The sequence below is a fragment of the Scylla paramamosain genome, chromosome 24, assembly GCF_035594125.1.
Source record: "Scylla paramamosain isolate STU-SP2022 chromosome 24, ASM3559412v1, whole genome shotgun sequence".
In the NCBI taxonomy this organism is placed as follows: Eukaryota; Metazoa; Arthropoda; class Malacostraca; order Decapoda; family Portunidae; genus Scylla; species Scylla paramamosain.
Genome location: NC_087174.1, coordinates 14,113,328 through 14,138,327, shown reverse-complemented (window position 1 = coordinate 14,138,327; position 25,000 = coordinate 14,113,328). Strand labels below are relative to the sequence as shown.

At 50.9% G+C, this 25,000-nt stretch overlaps 2 protein-coding genes across 4 annotated transcripts in view; both read right to left on the bottom strand.

Moving 5' to 3' along the window:
* Positions 1-2,759, bottom strand: part of LOC135112792 (protein jagged-2-like) — a 96,119-nt gene extending 93,360 nt beyond the window's left edge. Inside the window, exon 1 of one of the 2 annotated variants that reach the window (XM_064027607.1) lies at positions 2,736-2,759. The gene's annotated coding sequence lies outside the window, so the exon portion shown is untranslated. The remainder of the gene's footprint in view (positions 1-2,735) is intronic. The other variant, XM_064027608.1, reaches the window with a different exon arrangement.
* Positions 1-25,000, bottom strand: part of LOC135112795 (protein jagged-1-like) — a 135,969-nt gene that overhangs the window by 12,629 nt on the left and 98,340 nt on the right. The gene's annotated exons all lie outside the window — the stretch shown is intronic.

Below are 25,000 nucleotides of genomic sequence, written 5' to 3'. Positions count from 1 at the left end.
AAATAATTAACCCTCACTGAAAGGATCCCGTAATCAAACAATCTTCGGAAAATTAATTCTCATGCAAATGCAGCGGCTCTTTATATCACAAACAAGAGCCGCCATTAAGATGAGGAATGAAGGGGCATTAGACGGTTTTGTGTGAGGTAACGAGGTCGGCGGAGGAGGAGGAGGAGGAGGAGGAGGAGGAGGAGGAGGAGGAGGAGGAGGAGGAGGAGGAGGAGGTGGGTGGGTGGTACGGTCCTCTTTCCTCTGACTAACAATAATGGTGCCTCTTCCCTATCCTCCTCCTCCTCCTCCTTCTTCCACGCCCTTCACGCCCGCCCGCCCTCAGCATCGGCGAATTTGTAGAGTCAATTGTCTTATCCAAACACGCTGCTGAGGGCTGTTTGTCCCCTTCGACGTGCGCCCCTCGCCTTGCATCACTTACTGTCACTCGCCGTCGCTTGGTTAACAGCTCTCGTCCATTACCTCCCCCCTCTCTCTCTAGGGTCATCTACCTTATCACCTGTCCTGCTATATTGCCTCTGTCAGATGCTCGCTATAGTAACAGTGCCTATCTATCCACCGTGGGAGAAGAGGCAGTGCACGTATAGAGGGTGGGAAGGACTTGTGAGGGTGTGAGAGGAAGCGTGCAAGGAGGGTAGAAGAAAGGTAAGGATGGGAGGGCAAGGAGAAGTGAGTGGAAGGAAATGAAGATGAAGGAATATGGGATCAAATGTGAGGGATAGGGAAGGAACTGAAGAATAGCGGTGAACAGAAGAGAAAAGTAAAAAAAAGACGAAGTTGATAAAAGGGTAACAAAATTAAGAGAAGAAAGAAAGAAAGAAAATCGAAATAAGAAAAATGGACATGAAGAAAAGATTATGCAAGAGAAAATAAAGAAATGAGAAAAGGATGAAGATAAGCCAAAGACGAAGAATAAAAACATGACATTATGAAGAAAACATTAAAAGAGACGAAAAATAAAAACAAAGCGATAACAAAGGACCGGAATAGAAGGAGACGGATGAGATGGGCAAGGAAGAGGACACAGAAGGAAGAGGAAGAGGAGCACCACCTCTTAGCACCTCCCGTCACCCCCTCCCGCTAAGGTCCTTTCCAATTACCACGACAGCAAAGAGGAGGAGGAGGAGGAGGAGGAGGAGGAGGAGGAGGAGGAGGAGGAGGAGGAGAAGGAGGAGGAGTAGGAGGAGGAGGCAGGGATAATGGAGGATGAATAATGAAGAGAAGGAAGAAGGAAAATGACAAAAAGAATAGAGAGAGAGAGAGAGAGAGAGAGAGAGAGAGAGAGAGAGAGAGAGAGAGAGAGAGAGAGAGAGAGAGAGAGATGGACGCGTGATCTGTCTAGACGAATAATAGCAGCTAAGAGGAAGGAAGAGGCGGCCCTGGTGAGTCAAGAGGAGCGAGGCTGGAGGGAACAGATGAAGAGGAAAAAGGGAAGTACCAAAGAGAGATAGAAAGAGACGATATAAAAGACACCTGAAGGAAAAAAAGAAAAAAAGAAGAAAGAAAAAGAGAAGAAAGTGAATGAGGTGAGACGGATGATAAGGAACACTTTATTACTCCTCCACCTCCTCCTCCTCCTCCTCCTCTTCTTCTTCTTCTTCTTCTTCTTCTCTCCTCCTCCTCCTCCTTCATACGCATCATCACCACCATCCCTACTATTACTGCCACTACTACCATCACCAGAGAGAGAGAGAGAGAGAGAGAGAGAGAGAGAGAGAGAGAGAGAGAGAGATAAAGAACAAATCTCACGCGAATTATAGATATGATTGGATGATAAAACCTTGAATGAGAGACGAAAATGAAAAATAATGATGAATACGATAACAGAGAGAGAGAGAGAGAGAGAGAGAGAGAGAGAGAGAGAGAGAGAGAGAGAGAGAGAGAGAGAGAGAGAGAGAGAGGACGGCAGTTATCATCTCTGGAATGAAGATGGAGAATGATTGAAGAAAGAGACAGGACGTGGACGAAAAACTGTGCTTACCAAGATGGAGGAGGAGGAGGAGGAGGAAGAGGAGGAGGAGGAGGAGGAGGAGGAGGAGGAGGAGGAGGAGGAGGAGGAGGAGGAGGAGGAAGAACAACAACAACAACAACAACAACAACAACAACAACAACAACAACAACAACAGCAACAGGAACAACAAGTGGAAGAAAAGGAGTTAACTGAGAAAGAGAGAGAAACAAATAAGGACTCAAGAAGGTAACCACGGATTCAGAAAATGCGAAAAAAAGGAGACAATAAAGTGATGAGTAGGGAAGAGAGGAGCAATCAAATATGAAATCAAACAACTGACAAAAAATCCATCTAGAAATATTGCCTTAAGTAAATAAATTGAAGAAAACGGGAGGAAAAAAATAAAGAAAAGATACGTTATTTAATAAAAGGGCAGATTAAGTACGAACAAATATATAAAGTTGAATAAATTAACAGATAAAATAAACAGACAGAGAAATAGAGATAGTCAAGTCGAGTTACTGAAACAATCAAGTAATAAAAAAAGTAAGTAAATAGATAGATAAATAAATAAATAAGCAGACAAACAAGTAATTTACACCCCCGCTGAGCAAAGACAGACGCGCGAGGAGTGTGTGGCGTACAAGGAACCAAAGCCACAATCAATGCATTGCTAGAGAGCCACGTAAGCCAGGAACAGGTAAGACGGCAGACAGGTAGGCAGGCAGGAGGCAGGTAAGTACAGGCGCACGTAACTTGTACATGTGTAGATTACCTGTTAGTATGATGTGTGGGAAAGGTACGAAGGTGAGCGTCAGGTATGAGAGGTAAATGAGCTAAGCAGGTGAGTGAGGAGCGAGTGATGGACGAGTAAAGGACGTTTGGGTTTAAATGTGTAAGTAAAGGTTAGGTAATTACGTCACGGTATATAAATAGAACACTTATATACCCTGTGGAGATAACAGATAAACAAAACGTGATATAGATCTAGTGCTTGACTGTTCTGCTGGTCAGTGCCATCTAGCGGTGATACGCAACACTAATCTGACATCTAACAAGCTGCGTCTCTGTTTCACTCCCTGCAGCAGCTCTCGTGTGGTCATTGTGGCGCATATTTGTGTTGTTGACAAGCATTAGTGGCAAATATTAGAAAACAACAAAACGGAGAAAACAAGAATTTACGTAATGATAAAAAAAAAATAAAAAATAAAAAGACAAAAATAAACGCCACCTTTAATTTCAATGATCATAAAGGCCAAAGTGTGAAAGGAAATTAAAACATTTCCCTACAACACCTGGTCAAAATGAGGTAAAGAATCACGTACTGTACACCACAGCACCTGGAAAAACAAAAATATCTTACTCATTACCCATTACTTACCCCTTTTTCCTTCTCAGACAGCACTTAGGCATCCTATTATTCCCCTTTCTTTTCTCCAGCCGTCAGCCAGCCTCTATAAAAAAAAAAAAAAGCTTCCCGCATCAGTAATCCACAAGCCAGGCCATTATTCAGCGTCTCTTCAGTGTCACGCTCACAGCCCTAACACCTGTATCAGAGCGGCTCAAACACCTGGCCTTCGCGTGCCCTGAGTAGCGCAGGCGGCTGATAAAGACTGCTGATGCCCCGACACTGATACACAGGCAACGGGATTATGTTCTCACGGGATCTTGATAGCATAGAGAAGCATTAAGCGCCTCCAAGTGTGTTTCACGCGCCCCAACTCAGGCCTCTTGAGCCACCTTGCTGTTTGGGAAGGGTGAGGTGGCGTGTGGGGAGGGTAATGGGTGCGTGTGGGGTGTGGAAGGGCGTGTAGGGTGAAGGGCGTGGGTGAGGAGCGTGTGGTTTCCCGTGAGCTGGGCAGCAAAGGGCGTCAACAAACCGTGAGAGCGCCACTTCATCCATCACAGGTGAGCTAGGGAGGCTACACCTGTTCTGGCTTAATTTTTCCGCCTACTCCACTACTACTACTTCCCCCACCTTTACTGCGTCTCCTCTTCTTCCTCCTACTGCCCTTTGTCTTTTATTCCTGTTTTTTGCCTAAATTCCCTCTTTCCCACTAAAACTTCCTTCTTCCCCTACTGTCTTTTTTTTTTCATCCTCTTCCTCTTTTGTCTTCATCCTCTCCTATTCTTCCCTCTCTTTGTCATGGTCAATTTTCCTCCATTATCTTTTCACTATTTTTACATGTTTCTCTACTTGCAACATCATTCGTTTTCTCTCTCCCCCTTCTCCTCCCCCTCTGCCTCCTCCTCCACCTCCTAACGACCTCTACCTCCTGATGGGGGGTCGCCATAGCCGCCCCCCATTACCTGCCTGCCCCCCCATAATTACCTCCACCTGCTGCGGCACAAACTTGAGCTACACCTGTGGAAATGGGAGTGGTGCATTGTGGTGTTGTGCTGTGTTGAGGTGGTGTATTGTGGGTGTTTTGTGGTGCTGCGTGGTGTTGCTTTATGGTGTTGTGTACCTGCTTAATGTTGCTATTCAAGGAAAAAAATAATAATAGGATGTTGTGCTGTGAAGTGTCATATGATGTCTAAGAGCCTGTGTTGTTAGTGTGAGTGTTGCGTGTTGGGTAATGTGTTCTGTTATTGCAGTGAGTGTTGGTGAGCTGGTTTGTGTATTGCGAGGGAGTGGACGGACTGTTGAGGCTGTGGCGCTGCTGGTTTGTGTACGGTGTGTTGGGTGCGCTTAACACGGGTGGGTGAGGAGGTGTGTATGGGTAGTGAGGTGAGGCGTAGGGCGTGGCGAGGGGCTGGAGGTGAAGGATGAGGGGTAGCGAGGAAGCGGCAGGCGTGTCTGAAACGTGACGGATCTTGGGAGGGGGAGAGAAAGAGGGAAGAAGAGAGAGGAGGCATTGGAAGGAGAGGCAGAGGAGGGAAGAGAGGGAGAGGGGCGTGCGGCGGAGGGGGAGACGAGAGACACGAGACAGAAACATGGATTTTCAGATGTCTGGTAAACAGGGAGGCATAAAGGGAGGGCCGAGAGAGGACCAGACATCATCAATACAGTCTCGCCCGCCTCGCCTCGCCCCGCCCACCCTCACAGCAGCTGATGCAAGTCCACCACGGGTCAGCGCCGCCTCACCCTTGATGCGGCACTTGTGTGTGTGTGTGTGTCTGTGTCACTCACCACTGGGTATTCACTCGTGATGACAACCGTGTGTGTGTGTGTGTGTGTGTGTGTGTGTGTGTGTGTGTGTGTGTGTGTGTGTGTGTGTGTGTGTGTGTGTGTGTGTGTCTGTGTGTGTGTGTGTGTGTGTGTGTGTGTGTGTGTGTGTGTGTGTGTGTGTGTATGTGTGTGTGTGTGTGTGTGTGTGTGTGTGTGTGTGTGTGTGTGTGTGTGTGTGTATAAGATTAACCTTTTTTCTTAGATATTTTAAGTTCTCTCTCTCTCTCTCTCTCTCTCTCTCTCTCTCTCTCTCTCTCTCTCTCTCTCTCTCTCTCTCTCTCTCTCTCTTAACTATTTTCTCCCTCCCATTCTCTCCATCATCAGCTTTCTTCCTTTCATCTTTTTTCTCCCATAGCATTGCTTCCTTCCCTCCCCGCCACCTTTCCTCTCCTCCCCTAAAACCTTCACCCTTTTAATACAATCCTCGGGTCTGGCCTGAAAGCGATCCCCAGAATCCCTGCCACTCTCCCCGGGGGGCGCGCCAGCTTCCCCCGGCCCCCCGCCACGATATATATAACGCCCCATAACCTCCAATCCTTCCCGGTATTACTCAATATGGCGCCTCGGCCTCTGTACCAATCATCGAGCCGTCTTGTCGCACGCAGGAGCGCCACCTCGCCCTCACGAAAGCATCATAAATCGTGCGCCTCCAAATGCTGCACCTCGTTTGTCACTACATCACTTACAGCCCGCCGGCGCCTCCATCAGGGATCAATTACCAGCCCCGCCTTGCCCGTCCGGCCATTGCTATGCTGCGAGGGAGAGCCAGACAGCGGGGGTCGAACGAGTTACAATTGCAAAGCCGCGGGGGGAGAGGCACGTCATTACCTGCCCCCACCACCCCCCGCGCCGCTCCCTCCCGCGCTCGCTCACGCCCTAAACGGGAAATACCGAAGCCTGTTTGCCTTCTAAGAGTGAGCGGGTTAGAATAGAAAGAGCGGAGTGTCTGAGTGGCAGAGTGTGTCGACCAGGGCAGGACGGGACTGGGGTGTTATCAGCTGGCACTGGCTCCCTCTGCGTCACGTCTGGCACTCGGCGGCACTGTGGTAAGATATAAACCATATACAACCTCTTGAGATGAATGCTCCTCAATCACCATACGTACCTTCTCTCGTCCCAACCAGGCGGCACCTTACGCCATTAATGAAGAGCAGGAAACGCTAATGTCAGCGGACGAACGAGCACACTGCGGGGTGACACACGGCAATCACTACAGGAACCAACCACCCGACACTGGAAATACGATATTCTTACAGTGTGGGCGTCGTCACGAGCCACTTATAGGACCCCTGGCTACCTCACACTCACCGCTCCACCCTGAAACGCTCCCTCGATTTCTCACTCCTTGTCACACCGCCTCACTCTCACTCCCACTACCACTCGCCTGTAGCACCGCGGGACTCACGTGAAGAGCGAGGTGTCGGTAACAGAGGCCCCGATCTTGCATGAAAACACCACGTCCCTCACTGTGCTACGTCTGCCCCTCGGGATGATATCAACACCAGCAGGAGGTGATGTGAGGAACTGCAGGAGCGATGTACTGACAGTAGGATATTAGAAAACGAGGACGACGCGGGTAAGAAGGAACAGGATGCCGACCAGCAGGATATTATGGGATGTTAGTTTTTGCCCTACTGTGTGGAGAAGGACAAAAACAAACAAGAAAGGGGTATGAGTAAAGTAAGTAAGGACGAAGCAGAGGAGTAGGTCCAGGTCAAGGTTACAAGGAGGCAGAGAGTGAAGTAAAACAGGGTGGTGGTGTGTGAATGTGTGTGAGTGTCAAACAGCAGAGAGACAAAGGTGAAAAGGAGAGGTGCATGGAGAAAACGAGCTGAGAGAGAGAGAGAGAGAGAGAGAGAGAGAGAGAGAGAGAGAGAGAGAGAGAGAGAGAGAGAGAGAGAGAGAATGACTCAGGCTGTAGGGACGAGGATAAGGGTGGGTAGGTAATAAGTTCCTCTCACATCACGGGATCAGTAACAAGAAGAATCAGGTGTGGCGGGGCAGGGCTGAGGCATCGGAATGTTTGTACACACACGGCCCACACGGTCCACCAAGCCGCCACAGCCGCTCAGGGCCCGCAGTGGAAGGGGCGGCGGGGGCTGTGGTTGATTTGGCGGCCACACGACGCGTTAAACAAACATTGACAGAGGTAGTGTTCCCGCTCTTTCCTACGCATTCCCCTCCCTCCTTCCCTCCTGCTCCTCCTTCCTTCCTTCATCCCTCCGTCCGGCTTCCTCTCCTTCCCCACCATCCTATCCTACTCCTCCTCCTCCTCCTCCTCCTCCCCCTCCTCCTCCTGCTTCGCTACTTCTCTAAGGTTCGCCTCCTAATGTTGTTTTCCTTAGCAGGTTTTCACAATAAAGAGATTCACGACTCAGTTAACATTCATCTCTCTCTCTCTCTCTCTCTCTCTCTCTCTCTCTCTCTCTCTCTCTCTCTCTCTCTCTCTCTCTCTCTCTCTCTCTCTTCCCCACTCGTCTTTCCCTTCTCCTTCCCTTCTTTTGCTCATGTTTTTCTTGCTCCTCCTGACCTCCTTTTCTTTGTGCATTCCCAAGACGTCTTTCTCCAAATTTCTTCTTCCTTTTCTTTCTCCACCAACACCTCCACCACCACCACCATCACCACCACCACCACCACTTCCTCGTCCTCCTCCTCCTCCTCTTCCTCCTCCTCCTCCTTACTGCCATATTCACATCATTCTGCATAACTAGTGTTCACCACACGCATGTCGTTCTCCTCCACCACCACTAACTTCTTCTCCTCCTCCTCCTCCTCCTCCTCCTCCTCCTCCTCCTCCTCCTCCTCCTCCTCCTGCTGCAGCTGCCAGGCGGAAGTGGCACATTTCGCCCCATACAAAAAATCTCAATTATTCTTTCTGCACACGTCCATTTATTACTATTACCCGCAATCAGTACAGTAGCCTACGTGCCATTAGGAGCAATTACCACCATTACCTTGAGAATTAGTAGTACAACATGCATATTTAAATACAGGTGAGCCCAAGGCGGGGAGGGAGGGAGGAAGGGAGGGAGGGAGAGGAGAGAGGAGGAAAGGAGAGAAGAAAGGTGATCTGTGCTTGCCTGCGGATCGTGGGAGGGGTTAAACAGAGCATGAGAGAGAGAGAGAGAGAGAGAGAGAGAGAGAGAGAGAGAGAGAGAGAGAGAGAGAGAGAGAGAGAGAGAGAGAGAGAGAGAGAGAGAGATGAACCTACCTACACACACACACACACACACACACACACACACACACACACACACACACACACACACACACACACACACACACACACACACACACACACACACACACACAGACACAGCTCACGCAGCCTCCCCTCAAGTGGCGGAGAGCTGCAGACACAAGCAAACCCTCAGCCGCCTGACACACACCTCATCAGGACTGTTATCGCGCCTCTTACTCACGACCACCACCAGCCCGAGGTGAGGAAATCATAATAATAAGAAGAAATATTTACTCCACTACTTAAAAGCTGCTGATGTGAAGTTTGTTTTCGTATATTTTTCATTTACTTTTGGTGTTGAGAAGAGTCGTGTGTGTGTGTGTGTGTGTGTGTGTGTGTGTGTGTGTGTGTGTGTGTGTGTGTGTGTGTGTGTGTTTCGTGCTTTTTGTTTTAATGGAGTCATCTAAGTACTTTTTTTTTTAATATATATAAATGTGTTTGCTTATTTTCTACTCTTGGTCAAGTCAAGGAGTGGTTTTCTTACTCTTTTATTTGTTTCTTCCGCCTTGATAAAGCTGCGGATGAAGAAAAGGATGTTTTTTTTTTTTTTCTAGCGATTCTGAGGAAGGAAAACGAAATAAATGATTGAACAGAAAACGGGATGGCGAGTATCACCCATTACTTTGACTCATTTTATATATTTATGTATTATTTATTGTGCGTTTTCCATTTAAAGTTTCATATTACTTTAGTGGTTTAAGCGAATTCTTCCTTAAATATTCTTCGAGTAAGGATCTTCTTGCATTTTCTTGCGTAAAGATTAGCGACGGTTTTAAATTATGTTTGAAGAAAACGCAATAAAAATAATCATAAAATCATCTCCTTACCAACCCAACCAGACCCTCTCCCCCGTCCCCCCCACCAGCACTGCATGGCCATACATACTAACTAAGCCGAGGATCAACACACACAAAGTACACCCTTGGCCTCGTGGGTGCACTGTTTTATACCCTCGCTTTTCACCCACGCACCATAACTGCCCGCACCACCACCACGCTGAGACACAACTCATTACCGCCACCACCATAACCACCACCATCATCACCTCCACCGCTACTACCACCGCCATTATACCTCTGCCATCCCCTGCCTCCTACCTCCCTTCTCTCCCGTCCTGCCTCTCCCCTACTTTCCTGCCCCCTGCTCCCCGCCTTTCTTCCCCTCCTATACACCCCTCCGCCCTTCAGATAGCTATCGCGGGCGGCGGATGGCCGTCGCCGCCCAAAAGAGGGTCGCGGTGGGCTAAGCTTGTGGCGTTATCGGGTCTGGCGGCTAATCTAATTATGGGGGGCGATGGCAGGGCCCGGGCTGCTGCCACTGCCACGCCCGTGCACTGGTCAGCGGCGGGCGGCGAGGTGGAGCAATGGGTGGGGTGACGAGTGTGAGCAGTTGGGTGAAGCAGTGGGCGGTGGGGTGCAGCTGGTGGGCGTGGCTGGCATAGCTGGTGCAAGAGGAAAGAGAACTGAGAGAAGCCTTGGAGCGTGGCGATGCGCGGCGCCCCGTCAGGCCATCAGGTGAGGGAGCTTTGTTGATGGTGTGCAGGGCTAATGAGACTCTTCACCTGCCCCGCCTGACCTGCCACGCCCCCACCTGCCCCGTGACTGTCCTCCTTCTCCTCCCCGCTGTGTTTGCAGGTGACCATCAAGTGAGTGTGTGTGTGTGTGTGTGTGTGTGTGTGTGTGTGTGTGTGTGTGTGTGTGTGTGTGTGTGTGTGTGTGTGTGTGTGTGTGTGTGTGTGTGTGTGTGTGTGTGTGTGTGTGTGTGTGTGTGTAGCAGTGTTTTTCTATACACCCACGGTGGTCCCTCTCCAGCTCCCCGCGGCCCGTCGGTGCTATATTTATTATCATTCCAAGATTCTGCGAGGAGTGAAAGTCAGCGAGACTAAATATCCGCATGTCAAGCCGGCGGGTGGAGTACACTTTGGCAGGGAAATGCGTGGAGACATGACCCCTGACCCCCGACCCATGACCTCTCGGCCTGACCTGCCCCTCATGGACCACTCCTTGGGCTCTCAACTAGGGCGGGACCTGACCAGGCTCACTCAGTCACACGAGGACGGGGACTGCTTTATTCCTGCTGCTCTGAGTGAGTGAGTGAGTGAGTGAGTGAGTGAGTGAGTGAGTGAGTGAGCCCACAGGTGATGTCTTCCCAGTCTTCCCTACACCGGAGCCACAAGTCCCCCTCGCCGTGATTGGCTGCAATTTCCTCTCGTCCCGTTTCTCTCATGTTCCGCTCCTCCCGCCGCCCCTCGCAACGGGACAAAAAACAAAGCTCATCAGCAGTGCCTTGTCTGCGGTGTGCCTTCCACCCGCTACAATAGTTCCTCTCCTGCTTCCCCCGGCCCTCCGCGATGACTGACTGACAGCCCCGCCCCGCCCCTCCACCCCTTCAAGCCGCCCCTCCCGATCTCCCTGCTTGGCGTGTGTTTCCTGCTTCCCCCACAAGACAGCGAAGCAAAAGCAGTCTATCTATCTATCTCTCCTCTTCCTCCACCCGGTGTCCACGCCTTGTCCTTCCCACGAGGCAGCCGTCACACATGCGGCCCACCACTGACACATTCCCAGCGCGCCACCTCACGTCTTACTCAGCGTGTTTACGTGGGCGAGGCTCCAGCTGGCACGGGGGGAGGAGGTGGAGAAGGAGGAGGAGGTGAGGTACTGGCGATAGCTATAAGAAAGAAAAATAGTTTTGTAGCGAAGACTGAAGGATAAACTTAAAAGATGAAGAAGGAGGAAGGAAGAGGGAGGAAGGAAGAAAGGAAAGAAGGAAGGAAGGAAGAAGAGAGGAAGAAAAGAGGTACAAAAGAAGGACAGGAAGGAGGAAAGGAGACAAGACAAAATGAACTTCAAAGGATTCTTGGAGATCCTGTGTCGAGGCGGCGGTGGTGATGACGGCGGGCAGGAAGTGGTGGCCGCCTTAATGATCACCACCACCACCACCACCAACACCACCACCACCACAAACATCGCTAACATCACCGCCAACATCAGTATAAACAACTACAACGAACATATAAAAGCTACATCTAATCTCTCTCTCTCTCTCTCTCTCTCTCTCTCTCTCTCTCTCTCTCTCTCTCTCTCTCTCTCTCTGCTTCTCTCCCTCTCTCTCAGCAAAAGTGCACGTGGTCAGACTACAACTATTACACATTTCACAACGAAAGGGAAGGAAAGGAGGAGGAAGGGAGGGAGAAACGGTAACTGGAGGCAAAAAGACGAGGGAAGGGGAGGAAGAGGGAGGCAAAGGGAGGGTAGGTAGATAGGTAAATAAGTATGGGGGGCAAACAACGAGGAATGGAGGGAAACCAGGAAATAGAGAAGGAAAACCTGCCCCTCTGCCCCCATAGCAATCGACAAGGCCCCTCTACTCCCCGTCCGTCCCTCCCTCAGCCCCTCCACCACCCCCACCATGCCCAAGCCCCCGTCCCGTCAGCGTCACGTCACCTAATCCGTCACGCCCTCCCTCCCCCTCAGCAGATGGACAGATATTCTACAACTGTCAACGGAATGCAATCTGTGATGGGGCGTTGCAAGCATGCACAAAGGAGGCCCCGCGCAACTCCCCTCCCGTGGGAATGAGCCCTCCTGACCCCTCACCCTTCCTCTTCCCCTTCCTCTTCCTCGTCCACCGCTCCACACTCGTACCTTCTCCCACCCCGTCCGTTCCACCCACCAATCCAAGCTCTCTATATAAATTTTCTCTCCTATCTTTATCTTCTTAGCCCTCCTCCTCCTCCTCCTCCTCCTCCTCCTTTGTTATATTGCGACTGTTCGACTCGACATCACCTTTCCTACCTCTGTCCCCTGAGACTCACCACCAAGGCAAAAATACACTCCTCTCCTCTCCCCACTGTCTCCCCTGCCCTTTACTATTATTCTTCTCTCGCCTCCCTCACCCCCCAGAACGAGCCTCAAGCCCCCCAGTCGTCCGTTACAAGGTCTACTAAAGGGAATCCCAGCGCAGTCACCCCCTAACTGGTCCCTCCTCCCTAACGCAGCGCAAAATGTCCCGGCGTTCACACCCTCTGGAGGCGTTGGCGGTGGCGTGACGCGGACGGCCTTGGTACTGGTGGTGTGGTGGTGGTGGTGGTGGTGGTGCCCTGCCGCTCGCCACCTGCTTCACCTGTTGCACCTGACGCTAATCACTTGCCCCACGCGTGTTACTTGATGAGTACCGCGTAACCTGCCCTGCTGCTCTGTAAAGGCGCGTTGTCCCTTTACTCTCTCGCCAGCAAGGGTATTTCTCTCCTGGTCCTCTTCATCCTCTTTCTCTCTCTTGCCTTCCTTCCTTTCCTCTTCATTCTAAGTTTCCTCCCTTTCTGTTCTTTGCCACCTATCTCTTCCCCTTCTATTCTTTATCTTCCTACTGTGTTTCTTCTTTTCTCCTCATCTTCTTGTTCCTTGTTGTTACTGTTGTTGTTGTTGTTGTTGTTGTTGTTGTTGTTGTTGTTGCTCTTCTCTTTCTTCTTCTTCTTCTTCTTCTTTTATTTTCTTGTTTTTCTTCCTCTTCCTCTTCCTAATTCTTCTCCTTTTCTTCTTCTCCCGCTACGTGAGAGCACTTAGGGACACGTCATGTATCATCCATCACCTCCACCTGCCGCGCCTCCTACTCAGCCACACTCAGGAGACTCGCTAGGCTGCAGGTGTCGCCTTGGCAGAGGTGAGTCGCCGGGGAGAGGCAGGGAGAGGAGGGGGAGGGATGGAGAGAGAAGATGGGGAGGGAAGGAGAGAGAGGATGGGAGGGAAGGAAGAACTCAAACCTGTCTTGATTACTATTCTGATTCCATTTTTCCTTCCACATGTCTCCCACTCCTCCTCCTCCTCCTCCTCCTCCTCCTCCTCTTCCTCCTCCCTCCAGGTGTTGTCTGTGGCAGCGGGTCATTACTCTTGACGTTGTTTTTCTATGTCATACCATTGTTACATTTGACGCTTCACACCTCCCTCACCTCTCCCCTCCCCTCCCCTCCCATGACTTTCCCCCCCACCCTGCTCCTCCACCTCCTCCTCGTTTTTCTTATCCTCTCCGCCCCATTTTTTTTTCTCTCTCTCTCTTTCTGTCTTTCTCTACTCTTTTTCTTGTGGTGTTCGTCTTATTCTTTCTCTGGTTCCCGATGCATCTACACTCTCCTCACGTTGTCATCATTGTTGCCATCATTTCCTCTCTAGTTCTCTACGCAATTTAGGGTTATTTCTCCTCCTCCTCTTCCTCCTCCTCCTCCTCCTCCTCCTCCTCCTCCTCCTCCTCCTCCTCCTCTTCCTCCTCCTCCTCCTCCTCAGTGATTCCAGCAAGCTCACCTCTGCCTCGCCTCACTCTCTCATCCCGCTCATCTTTATCATCACCTTCCACTTCCTCCGTCATTACTCTCTTCTCTTTTATCTCTCTGTTCCTCTGTTTACCTTCCCACGGCCCAGTCCACTTTTATTCCCCTTTCTTCTTCCTCCATATTTTTCTTTCCAACTTCTTGTCTGAGTAACTCGACGGTAAATACAAGACGAAGAAATAATTACAAGAGTCTGTCCTCGTTTAGTGATTCTCAAATTTTCTCCGCTGAACTCAAATCTCTCCCTCTCACTAATTATCGTCTTCTCTTACCTACCAATTCGTTCCTACTCCGGTCTGCACTCTTATTACCGCTTATTACTGCCTTTCCTTGACACCTCTCTCTCTCCCCCACTGCTTATCATCTCGTCATTCAAAGCTCCTGTTCTGCTTGTTCTACCCGCCTTTGTTCTGCTTCACCTGCCGGGAGTTATGAGCAAACTGTTCAATTCAGTGAGGGAAGATTTTAAACACGAGGCTTAGCGGACCCAGCGCGCCAAGGGGACCACCGGAGCGAGACTGTAAATATTGGAGACAGAGGAAGTGGAGGAGGAGGAGGTCATGAGGTGGTGAGAGAGAGGTTGAAACAATGTCCGCAGTCCTCCCTTCCTCCCATGCTGCTTCCAACCCTCTGTCTTCCTCCCTCATAACGACCTCCCTCCACCCCGCCCTGCCTGCCTCTGTTGAGACACCTGCACCGTGACGCGAGGCTCTCCTACACCTGTTTAGGGACGCGAACGGGTACTGCGAGAGAGAGAGAGAGAGAGAGAGAGAGAGAGAGAGAGAGAGAGAGAGAGAGAGAGAGAGAGAGAGAGAGAGTACTGACGCCTGATGTTCCTCCAATAGATGGGTTCCAAGACGCCTCACACCCGCACCTCACAGCCGCCCCGCCCCGCCCCGCCCCGCCCCGCCCCGCCCCCCCTCACCCCGCTCGCCGCGACGCACCTCGGCCACAGCTCCCCCGCCGCGCTGGCACAGAGGGAACACTGCGCTGCGCCGTGTTGGACTTGACGGGGAGGCGAAGAACGACCTGAATAAGCTGGCGGGACAGTGGGGAGGGGGAGGAGGAGGAGGAGGAGGAGGAGGAGGACAGGATGCGACTTGAGCATGAAGGAGGAGGTTGTCATGAGCAGGAGGAGGCACAGGGAGAAAAGAAGGCACGAGAGGTGAAGAAAAAAAAAAAAGAGAAAGAAGAAGAAGAAGAAGAAGAAGAAGAAGAAGAAGAAGAAGAAGAAGAAGAAGAAGAAGAAGAAGAAGAAGAAGAAGAAGAAGAAGAAGAAGAAGAAAAAGAAGAAGAAGAAGAGAAAAGAAGAAGAAGAAGAAGAAGAAGAAGAAGAAGAAGAAGAAGAAGAAGAAGAAGAAGAAGGATGATGATGGTGGTGATGATGATGATGATGATGATGATGATGATGATGATGATGATGAAGATGAAGATGATGATGATGATGATGATGATGATGAGGAGGAGGAGGAGTAAGATGCAGTACAGGTGGTGGTGGAGGGGAAGGAAGACGACTAACATGTTGTGGTCTTGATAAGGAATGCAGCGAAAGTGGAGGAGGAGACAACCAGTGGGAAAAAAAAGAAAGGGAAAAAAATGAAAGAAAAGAAAAGAGAAAATTATGAAAACCCCCACGAAGAAGAGGAAGGGAGGAAAAATGGAGGAAGAGGACGTGGAGAAAGAGAAAGGAGGAGGGAGGGAAGCAGTCAAACGGCACGGCTAATCCTGAGAACAAATCGGCCCCACACCTGACTATTGCAACGATAAAACCTGCAAGTAATTACCTTTAGGACAAACAGGGCAGCGTTACCTGGGGCTTTGGAGGGAGGGGGAGGGGAGACAGTGGGGACGGGGAGAGAACAAGGAGCAAGGGGGAAAGGGATGGTAAAAGGAAAAAAATGAAGGTGAAAGGTGAAGAAGAAAAGGTAGGAGGTGAGGAGGACAAGGAAGAGAAGGAGGATATGCTAAAGAAGGCGGAGATATTACAGAAAAAAAGAGACTAGGAAACTGAAAGGAATAAAGAGAACGAAAAAGGAAAAACATGAAAATCTGAAAATTTAAAGAGAGATTTTATGGGAAAAACGTATGACCAGCAACAGAAGGACGAGGGAAAATTTGAAGAAAGAAAACATGTAAGGAGACACAAGCAAAAACTGAATGTCTTAGTGTGTGTGTGTGTGTGTGTGTGTGTGTGTGTGTGTGTGTGTGTGTGTGTGTGTGTGTGTGTGTGTGTGTGTGTGTGTGTGTGTGTGTGTGTGTGTGTGTGTGTGTGTGTGTGTGTGCCTGGGGATGAGTCAAGTATGTTTGGACATGGCATCCTTCCCTCATCGGCGTGCAGGGGGTCGGGGGAGTGAGGGGGGGCGGAGAAGGGGGACGCAGGGTGTAAAGAGGGGGCGGAGGGCACAGGTAGGGGGGGGCGTACAGGTGTCTGAGTGGCGCCACAGTAGAAGATGAATCACAAGCCCCGACTTAGACCTTTACTCAGCCCTGACTCACCGGCCTGTGGGTCCTCCAGGGCCGCACTCAGCCCTCCAACCCTGCCACTCTATCCTTGCTTTCTCGTCTCCCTCACACACTGCTCTTCATCTCTGTTACAGTGCCATCTTGTGACCTGGTAGTCCCTTGTCTTCTTACAGTCCTCCCGTCTCCCTTCACCTACATCTCTTCTCATTCACTTCTTCCTTCATCCAACGTTCCTTTCCCCTAAGTTCATTTCATACCTTGCCATCCTCTCCCAAAGCCCACCCACTCCCATGGCACTCCCCCGTCACGGCCACTCAGCCCCTTGCTAACCAGCGTCGCCGGTTTGCACATAAATCTCCCGATCCTGTCTAGTTTTATCACGTGTTGTTGTTTTAGCGCGGGTCCCCAATAGCGCTGCCGACGGGCTGACGAAGGAGCAACAGAAGCCGACGGGGGATAATTTGGCAGCAGCAACAGTTTTTACAGCAGCGATCGTGCGGGGCTCGCGGCCACGCCCGGGGCCCCTCACCCTGCTTCCTACATTCCCAGAGTTGGCGGGGCGAGGGCAGGCGGGGCGGGCTGGGGCTGGGTGGAGGTGGGATGAAGCTGGGATATAGTTGGGAAGGAATGGGAAGAGCTGGGACAGGTGGACAGGGAATAAATGGGATAGAACCAAGTAGAAATTAATGGGTCTATTGAGCTCCTGCAGTAGGCACGGGGGATATATTGACACGGCTGAGGAATATGGTGGCCGGAAAGAGGCGGTGGAGAGGGGCGGGGCAGGTGGGGGTGAGACTGCGTTAGGCGGAGAGAATGAGAGAGAGGCTGTGGTGAGCGGGACGAGCTGGGGCAAGCAGGGCACGGCTGGAGGCGGAGGTAAGAGCCGCAGCAGCATCTTCCTCACACACAGGAAGTTGGAGGCAGGTTTTTTTTTTTTTTTTATGTGTGGGCGTGTAGTGAATAGTGAGCCTGAGAGAGAGCATGTGTGTGTGTGTGTGTGTGTGTGTGTGTGTGTGTGTGTGTGTGTGTGTGTGTGTGTGTGTGTGTGTGTGTGTGTGTGTGTGTGTGTGTGTGTAAAAGCGTTCAATAAGCCGTTTTATCCAGTAGCTTGGCCTAAGGGGGGGAGGGAAGGGGGAAGGGCGGGATCAGCGAACTCCATGTAGGCAGCAGCAACAGCAGCAGCAGCAGCGGTTTGTAAAAACCCCCCTCCTTGCTACTTTTTCCCTCCTCCCCGCAATCCTTATATTTATTTACAGAAGCTTGGCCGCCGTGCGCTTTCTCTCCTCCCATTTTATTATATTTTCGTTATTCTCATGTTGTTTATTCTTGTACTTAATTAATTCTTTCTTTCAGATTTTCTACTCCTGTAAAAATTTAGGTGTTAATTAAGTATTTTCTGCTTCTCTTAATAGAAACTTTGTTATGACATTTCTTTTCCTCTTTTACTTTGTTACTCATACCCTTCCTTCATCCCTACATTAGATCGGCATGACCACCACTTCATATCTCTCTCTCTCTCTCTCTCTCTCTCTCTCTCTCTCTCTCTCTCTCTCTCTCTCTCTCTCTCTCTCTCTCTCTCTCTCTCTCTCTCTCATTCACCCCCAATAATTTAATTTCTTGTATTACAGACCCTATCAGCCTCCTTCCCTCTCCTTCCCTTCCCCGAGGCTACGTTGCCCTGCCACCGGAGTCTTCAGTCCCGCGGGAATGGCCTGAGGAAGGAGCATCTATAGGGGCCGAGGAGCCGCAGATCACTCAACAGTTTACAAGTTACAACGTTGCTCCTCCCACCTCATTCTTCCACCCTCCACCTGTGTTGATGCTTTCCCTCCACCTCTCCACTCTTAAAATACTGCTTTCATTCTAACACTCCAACGGACAGCTCCTCCACCTACCGTTTTTTGTATCTTTCTATAACATCCCTCCGCATCTCTACCCTGCCCATTCATCGCTCCATCCCATTCTCGTCCCTGCACCGCGACCTTGAGTGCACAATTGTCTGGCCTCACGCGAGACACTGACGAACCAGCGAACTAGCTGATTCATGAACTAACTAAATATACAAACAGGTTACTAAGTAGACTGGAAATTAAAATCACAAGGTGTGCAAGTTGCAGACAGGAAGGGTGTCACATACAAGGTCGCAGTAGCAGCAATGTGTGGGCGTTCAGCATTCTCACGCCGTTCAAAGACAAGTACTAAGATCTGACTTCTCAGGCTACAAAAGGCGACACAGCGGCAGAGGCAGACCCACCAGTGTCGGTGAAGAGAACACTACACACACAAGACAAAGGCCTCGGGTGTGTCAAAGCGTCACCGACCATTGTGAGATGAGGCGACTATCTGAGTAACAATTGTGAGCGTATTACTGCAGCCTCACGCGTCACATCCACGACACTATGATAGAATTACATGCTCATTAACAATCAAGACGGCAGGCACTTTGTGGCCCAAAGGTCGACAGCCTTCGGAGGCGGCACGCAATAACCATAAAATAGAACACAAAGAAAAGAAAAGAACGCAATTGCACACCATAAAAATCACCGCAGTCGTGGAGACGACGAGTAAGAGACTGACAGGTTTTATAACTCAGCACGCTTGCTACAATGAAAGGACGGAAGACAAGAAAAAATGTAATGTAAGGTTGTAAGTCCTCATGCTGATCCTCGCTGCCTCCCGTGCTGCAGCTTGCCGCCCCTTCTGCTGCTCCTCCATCTTGACCCCGAGGAGTCTCACCCTCTGGCCGCAGCAGGGCGAAGAGAAGTGGTACAGGAGGAGGAGGAGGTAGCGGTGGTGGTGGTGGTGAGGCCAAAAGGTGGACGGTGGCTGCCAAGGGCGTATCTTGGAGCCCAGAGGGAGGGAAGGAGGGAGGGATAGAGGGAGGCTGGAGGTAGCGTGATGGATGGTGTTAGCAGCGGCCGTGCGGTGAAGTGGGGTGGGGTTGGTGGGGGGGTTTCTGATGTTGGCTTCAGGCACGGCACCTTCCCTCCACCCTCCTCCTCCCCCTCCTTCTGACTTTTACACTGTCGTCCTTCATTTTACATTGTTAACTTCTGTTCCTCAATATTTTCTTCGAATTTTAGAAATCCTGTGACTTTCCGCCTTTCTCCATCCACAGCCGCCGCCCAGCCCTGGCCCCGCTGACACTCCTCGACCGCACACAAAAAACACGACAATTAATGGAATTCTGGCGGTGCCGCAGCCGCCGGTCGGGGTTGTGGAAAGAGGTGGAGGGGGGGGAGAAGGTCGGACGGGCGTCACATTCTCACGACGTGACCAGAAGCTGTTCATTCACTTAATGAGTTTATGTACAGCGAGGCTACGAAATCCCGGGGACGCGACGCTCGCGGGTGTGGACCGCCGAGGTACCTGGTAATTCAGGTGAAGTGAGGGACGGCCGCGAAGAGGGATGGAGGGCGGAAGGTGGAGGGAGGAGAGAAGGAGGAAGAGAAGGGTTGCATGTTACAGTAGCGGGCCGCGGGCGAGCGGCTCACCCAGCCTCGCTACTACCCTGCCCTTCTCCTTCCCAGGATTTGCCATTTTCAAGTTACTCTCACTACATCTTGCCTGTCCTCGGCCACGCTGCCCACCTGGCGCCGCGCGTACATGTGAGGCGTGCAGAGGTCGGAGGAGTGGCAGGGATGGGTGGGGGAGGAGAGTGGTAGGAGATGGGGGAGGGAGGCCGTGCCGCACGTTGCACGCCTCACGCCACACGCCGCTACTTGGGCCGCCCCGTGCCACCTCAGTGCCACCATTGCGTCACCCGTCTCCCCGCCTCGCCTCCCTCAGCGCGGCGCCACAATAGCTTGCCCAACATCTTTCATCCCTTCATTATCCACTTCTCCGTCCCTGCACTCAGTCACCCATTCCTCCACCTATCACTATGCCTAACGCCTCCTCCATCCACTAATCCACACCACGACCCCACGATCTTTCTTACCCTCCACAAATTCTCTGCCTCACTGCTTCCACCCTCCTCACCCACGTCACGTCTCACCCACACGCCGCTACAGCTTCCACGCGCTCCATATTTCACCTGCCTCTTCAACCCACCTGTCACCGCTCCCCCGCCCCTAACCCCGCCCCTCACCCGCAAGGACGGCGACTTTCAGTGTGTCAATGATATGCACCGCTGTATTTATGTGTGTGTGTGTGTGTGTGTGTGTGTGTGTGTGTGTGTGTGTGTGTGTGTGTGTGTGTGTGTGTGTGTGTGTGTGTGTGTGTGTGCGCGAGCGTGCATGCGTGCGTGTGTGTTTATAGGGCATGAACGTTCTAATTCAATATCACATCTTCCTCTTTACCGAATAAAGATATATTTTCCTACAGGACAACAAACAGTGAGTGAGGTGGGGCGGCACAGGACGGAGAAGGGTGGGGTGAGGCGGGGCGGGGGTCGGGAGAGCTGGAGATGTGTGCCAGTGCTGGGGAAAGCCGAGGCGAGGCGAGGCGCGGCGGGGCGTACGACGGGTCAGGTTAGAAAATAAGAATTGAAATTAAAACATGGAAATTAAAATCTTGTCTCGCGGCTACATATAAATGGTTAACCAGGTACTGTGAAATAGGAACGTGGGACTGGATACACCTGCAAGTGGTAGACACAGGTAGTGGCCACACAGGTAGTGAACACTGGTCAAAGGGACTGGGATACAAGGAGGCAGGTACTAAAAACAAGGCACTGGGAGAGTAATTAAAGGTACAGGGAAGTGGATGCAGTTAGAGGCCATTAGATAAAATTACTGGGATTATGAAAGGTAGTACTGGATAGCTAAAAATAAATATATAAATAAATAAATGAAATACACAGGGATAGGTACTGGGGATTGGAAGAAAACACCAAGGAAAAGTTACTGAGGCACCGGGAGTAAGTACTGGTGTCTGCAAAAAAGGCACTGGGGCAATGGACACGGGTCAGTACAGGTGTTGGCCAATAGTGCCTTCTCATCTCCATACGGTCCCTGCTGCCGCTGCTCCCAGGTTGCCTCCAGCCCCTATGACCTTTCAACTCTGCCTACATCATTCCCTTCCCTTCCTTCCTCCACTCGCCCTCCCGCTCCTGTCTCTTTACTGTCTTTATTTCTGTTTTCGTTCGTCTCTTCTTCCCTCCCTTCCCTTACGTGTCACTTAAATACCTTTCTTCTTCCTTTTTTGCTTTTCTATCACGTAACTTTTTTTTCTCTCTTTTATATTTTTTCTTTCTTTTCTACGTGTTTTTTTTATTAGCGCCAATTCCTCCTCTTCTATCAATCTATCTTTTCACTATTCTTCATTTTATCATTCGCATCTCCATGGTAATTTTTATCTCCATCTTTCGTTCTTCTCTAATCTTTCTTCCAATCTTTATAGTAGATTTTTCCTTCCTCCACCTCTCTTGCCTCCTCCCCTGGCCCACCCATTCTCTTTTCTCTCCATCTTCCTCCTCCGTTTTGTATTTCTTTTTATCTTTCACCATCTCCTTTTCCTCCTTCCTCTTCCATCTTTCTTTAGTATCATTGTGAGTGTGTGTGTGTGTGTGTGTGTGTGTGTGTGTGTGTGTGTGTGTGTGTGTGTGTGTGTGTGTGTGTGTGTGTGTGTGTGTGTGTGTGTGTGTGTGTGTGTGTGTGTGTGTGTGTGAAAGAGAGAGAGAGAGAGAGAGAGAGAGAGAGAGAGAGAGAGAGAGAGAGAGAGAGAGAGAGAGAGAGAGAGAGAGAGAGAGAGAGAGAGAGAGAGAGAGAGAGAGAGAGAGAGAGAGAGAGAGAGAGAGAGAGAGAGAGAGAGAGAGAGAGAGAGAGAGAGAGAGAGAGAGAGAGAGAGAGAGCAACGAAAAAAATAAGCCTGTCTGTTCGAGAAGAAAATGTAAGACCAGAATTATAAGAGGGAGGCAGAATACTAATGCATAAAATCATCAGAACCACTTCTTTTTCCAGGCGTGTGTATTGCAAATCAACTTTTTTCCCCTCATTCCTTTTGCAACGCGGCGCGGGGAGTCATTTTCCCACCAGCTTGCAGCCACGGTCATGCATCTTTGCCTTTGTAACATCTGGCGCCGACTGTCTTTCCCCTTCCCTCCACATCACACGCCCTACACTGTTATCGAGAAGTCTTCCTCCTCCTCTGTTTTCCTTTCCTCTCCTCTGCTTCCCAACATGGCGTAGTCACCGAAGGGCAAGCTGAGCCAAGTACCGCAATGAAAAGACAGAATTATTCAGCGGCACGGGTGTGGTTGTTATTGCTTCAAAGTCAACCGCGCTGGATGGCAGGTTTTTGCTAGTTCCATTCCTTAGTGGATGAACTTTGCACTCTGGCTCTCCTCAGTGCCGCTCTCCCCAGCACAAACACCGACTGCATTGCCACATCCTTCCCTCCCTCCCTTCCCTTCTTCCCTCCCTCCCTCCCTCCCTGCCTCGTGTCCGAACGCTTCAGCGGGAACCTTTTAGTGGCGTGTCTTGAGGTCGTGCTTCGTGCCTTATTCTGTCTCAATTAATAAGAGGTGAGGATCTGCCAACTGGGAAACAGGTGGTGTGGTCTGTGTGAAGAAGAGGAGACGTGAAGAGAGGAGGTGGAAGAGGAGGAGCATCAAGGAGGGACGAGAGAGAAGGTTCATGGCCACAGGAAGGTGGCAGAAAGATGTCGGTCAGTGCGGAAAAGGGCACGGGAGGGAATCAAGCCGTTTCTTCATCTGACGGAGACGTGCGGTGCTTCAGGTAAAGGGTCAGGGATTGGAGTGCTCTAGGAAGTGGTTGTCCGCTGATCAAGAGGTAGTACACAAGTAGATTCCTCAAGTGTGCGTAAGTTTGGCGAGGTGCTGTTGAGTGAGTCTGAGAGGCCACGTGATGCTGCCTCAAGTGCCTACTCGTAAGTGTTGCTCGGTTGCTGCAACACTCTGATGGGGCACTAAGTTGTGTTTGGACGTGCAAGTGTTGCTGAGTCTGTGAAGTGTTGTGTGTGAGGCAAGATGTGTTCCGTGAATGTTCTAAGCTCGAGTGTGTTCGAGAATACTTTTTAGCAGGTTTTGCGCGAGTGTTGTGAGTTACGATTAGTGTGTGTGTGTGTGTGTGTGTGTGTGTGTGTGTGTGTGTGTGTGTGTGTGTGTGTGTGTGTGTGTGTGTGTGTGTGTGTGTGTGTGTGTGTGTGTGTGTGTGTGTGTGTGTGTTGTGTTACGTGTGGCAAGTCGTGTTTCTGGAAGTGTTGCGGGCAAGGTGTTGCAGACGTGTTCTGGGGCGGCCAGTGTTCCAGCGCTTCACGGGGAAATCAATCTGAGGGTGGCGGGGTAGGTGGGCGTCACGGGTATTGTGAGGTCGCGGGGTCCACCCAGCCAGCCACCCACCCGCTCACCCGCTCACCCGACACTGTCCTCGCCCACACCCTTGCAGCGCGCCCACTCCCGCCCACACCCACCACCTGTGCCTCTTGTCTCTGTACTCGCCTACTGATTCCGCATTTATGTCTCGTCTCTAGTTTTTTTTTTTTTTGCACCCTCCTCCTCCTCCTCCTCCTCCTCCTCCTCGACGTCCTTTCAACCATACCAAGGACCCATACGAGTACTTCCGTCCCCACACACTCGTACCCTCTCACACCTCGAACGTACCACGCCTTAACCTCTCCCATACCCGAACCACCACCACCACCACCACCTCCTCCTCCTCCATCTCTCCCTCCTCTTAGTCAGTACCTCCGTAATCCCAAATCGCAGCGACTGAGCAGAAAAGTCACTGCATATACTTAAGCCGACACAGGTCACGCCCGCCAGCATTAGTTCCCGGTGCGGTGTTTAGAACAATACATGGTGGCAGTGTCCAGGGGCGGAGCAGGCAAACATGACCCTCCCCCCTTCCTCTTACCCTCCACCACCGCACACCCCCACCTCCCCCGCCTGCCCCTCCCTGCCAGGTGTGCTCGCTGGCCACCACTCTCGGGAACGTAATCGGTTTAATCCCCAATCGTGCTGGGATCTGGGAAAACATTAAATGCAAGAAGCGACCCGACTCTTCCCACCCGCCCACTCACCCACCCGCCCACAAGCTCACCTGCCTGCCTGCCTGCTCACCTATACCTGCTTTCTCTTCCAAATCCCTCCGTCTGTCTGTCTTGTTCTCTCTCTCTCTTTCTCTCTTTCTCTCCGTTTCTTCGCTGTCTCCTCCCTCTCTTCCTCCTCACGTGCCTGTCTGGATACCTACGCCTGCTTTCTCTCCCCCAAATCCATCCGTCTTTCTGTCTCTTTTTCACATTTTCTCCGTCTATTCACCGTCCCTCTTCCTTCCCTCCTTCTCTTCCTCCCAACTCATGTCTTTTTTTTTTTGTCTCGTCCACTGGTGGGTCTTGTAAATTTTATATATCACGTGTTGTATCAATCTATATTATGCTAAGACGACTGCGCTCGTTGTTGAATTTATGCATGAGAGATAAAGCGCAGAGTTGCATTCTTGCTTAAGTAACCCAGATGGAGCCACGACCACCTCCACCCACCCTCCACCTCCACCTCCACCTCCACTCCACTCCACGCTCCTCTTTCCACTTGTTTTCTCTTCTTCCTCCTTCTCTTCCTCTTCCTTTCTCTTCTCCCACGCACCCACCCTTCTCTCTCTCTCTCTCTCTCTCTCTCTCTCTCTCTCTCTCTCTCTCTCTCTCTCTCTCTCTCTCTCTCTCTCTCTCCAGGGGTCGGATGAATAGTCTGGGAGGGCGTAATAGTAGAAGGTTCTTCCCTGATGCTTGGGATGAGAGAGAGAGAGAGAGAGAGAGAGAGAGAGAGAGAGAGAGAGAGAGAGAGAGAGAGAGAGAGAGAGAGAGAGAGAGAGAGAGAGAGAGAGAGAGAGAGAGAGAGAGAGAGAGAGAGAGAGAGACTAGGACATGAAAGCTATTAAGACCAAA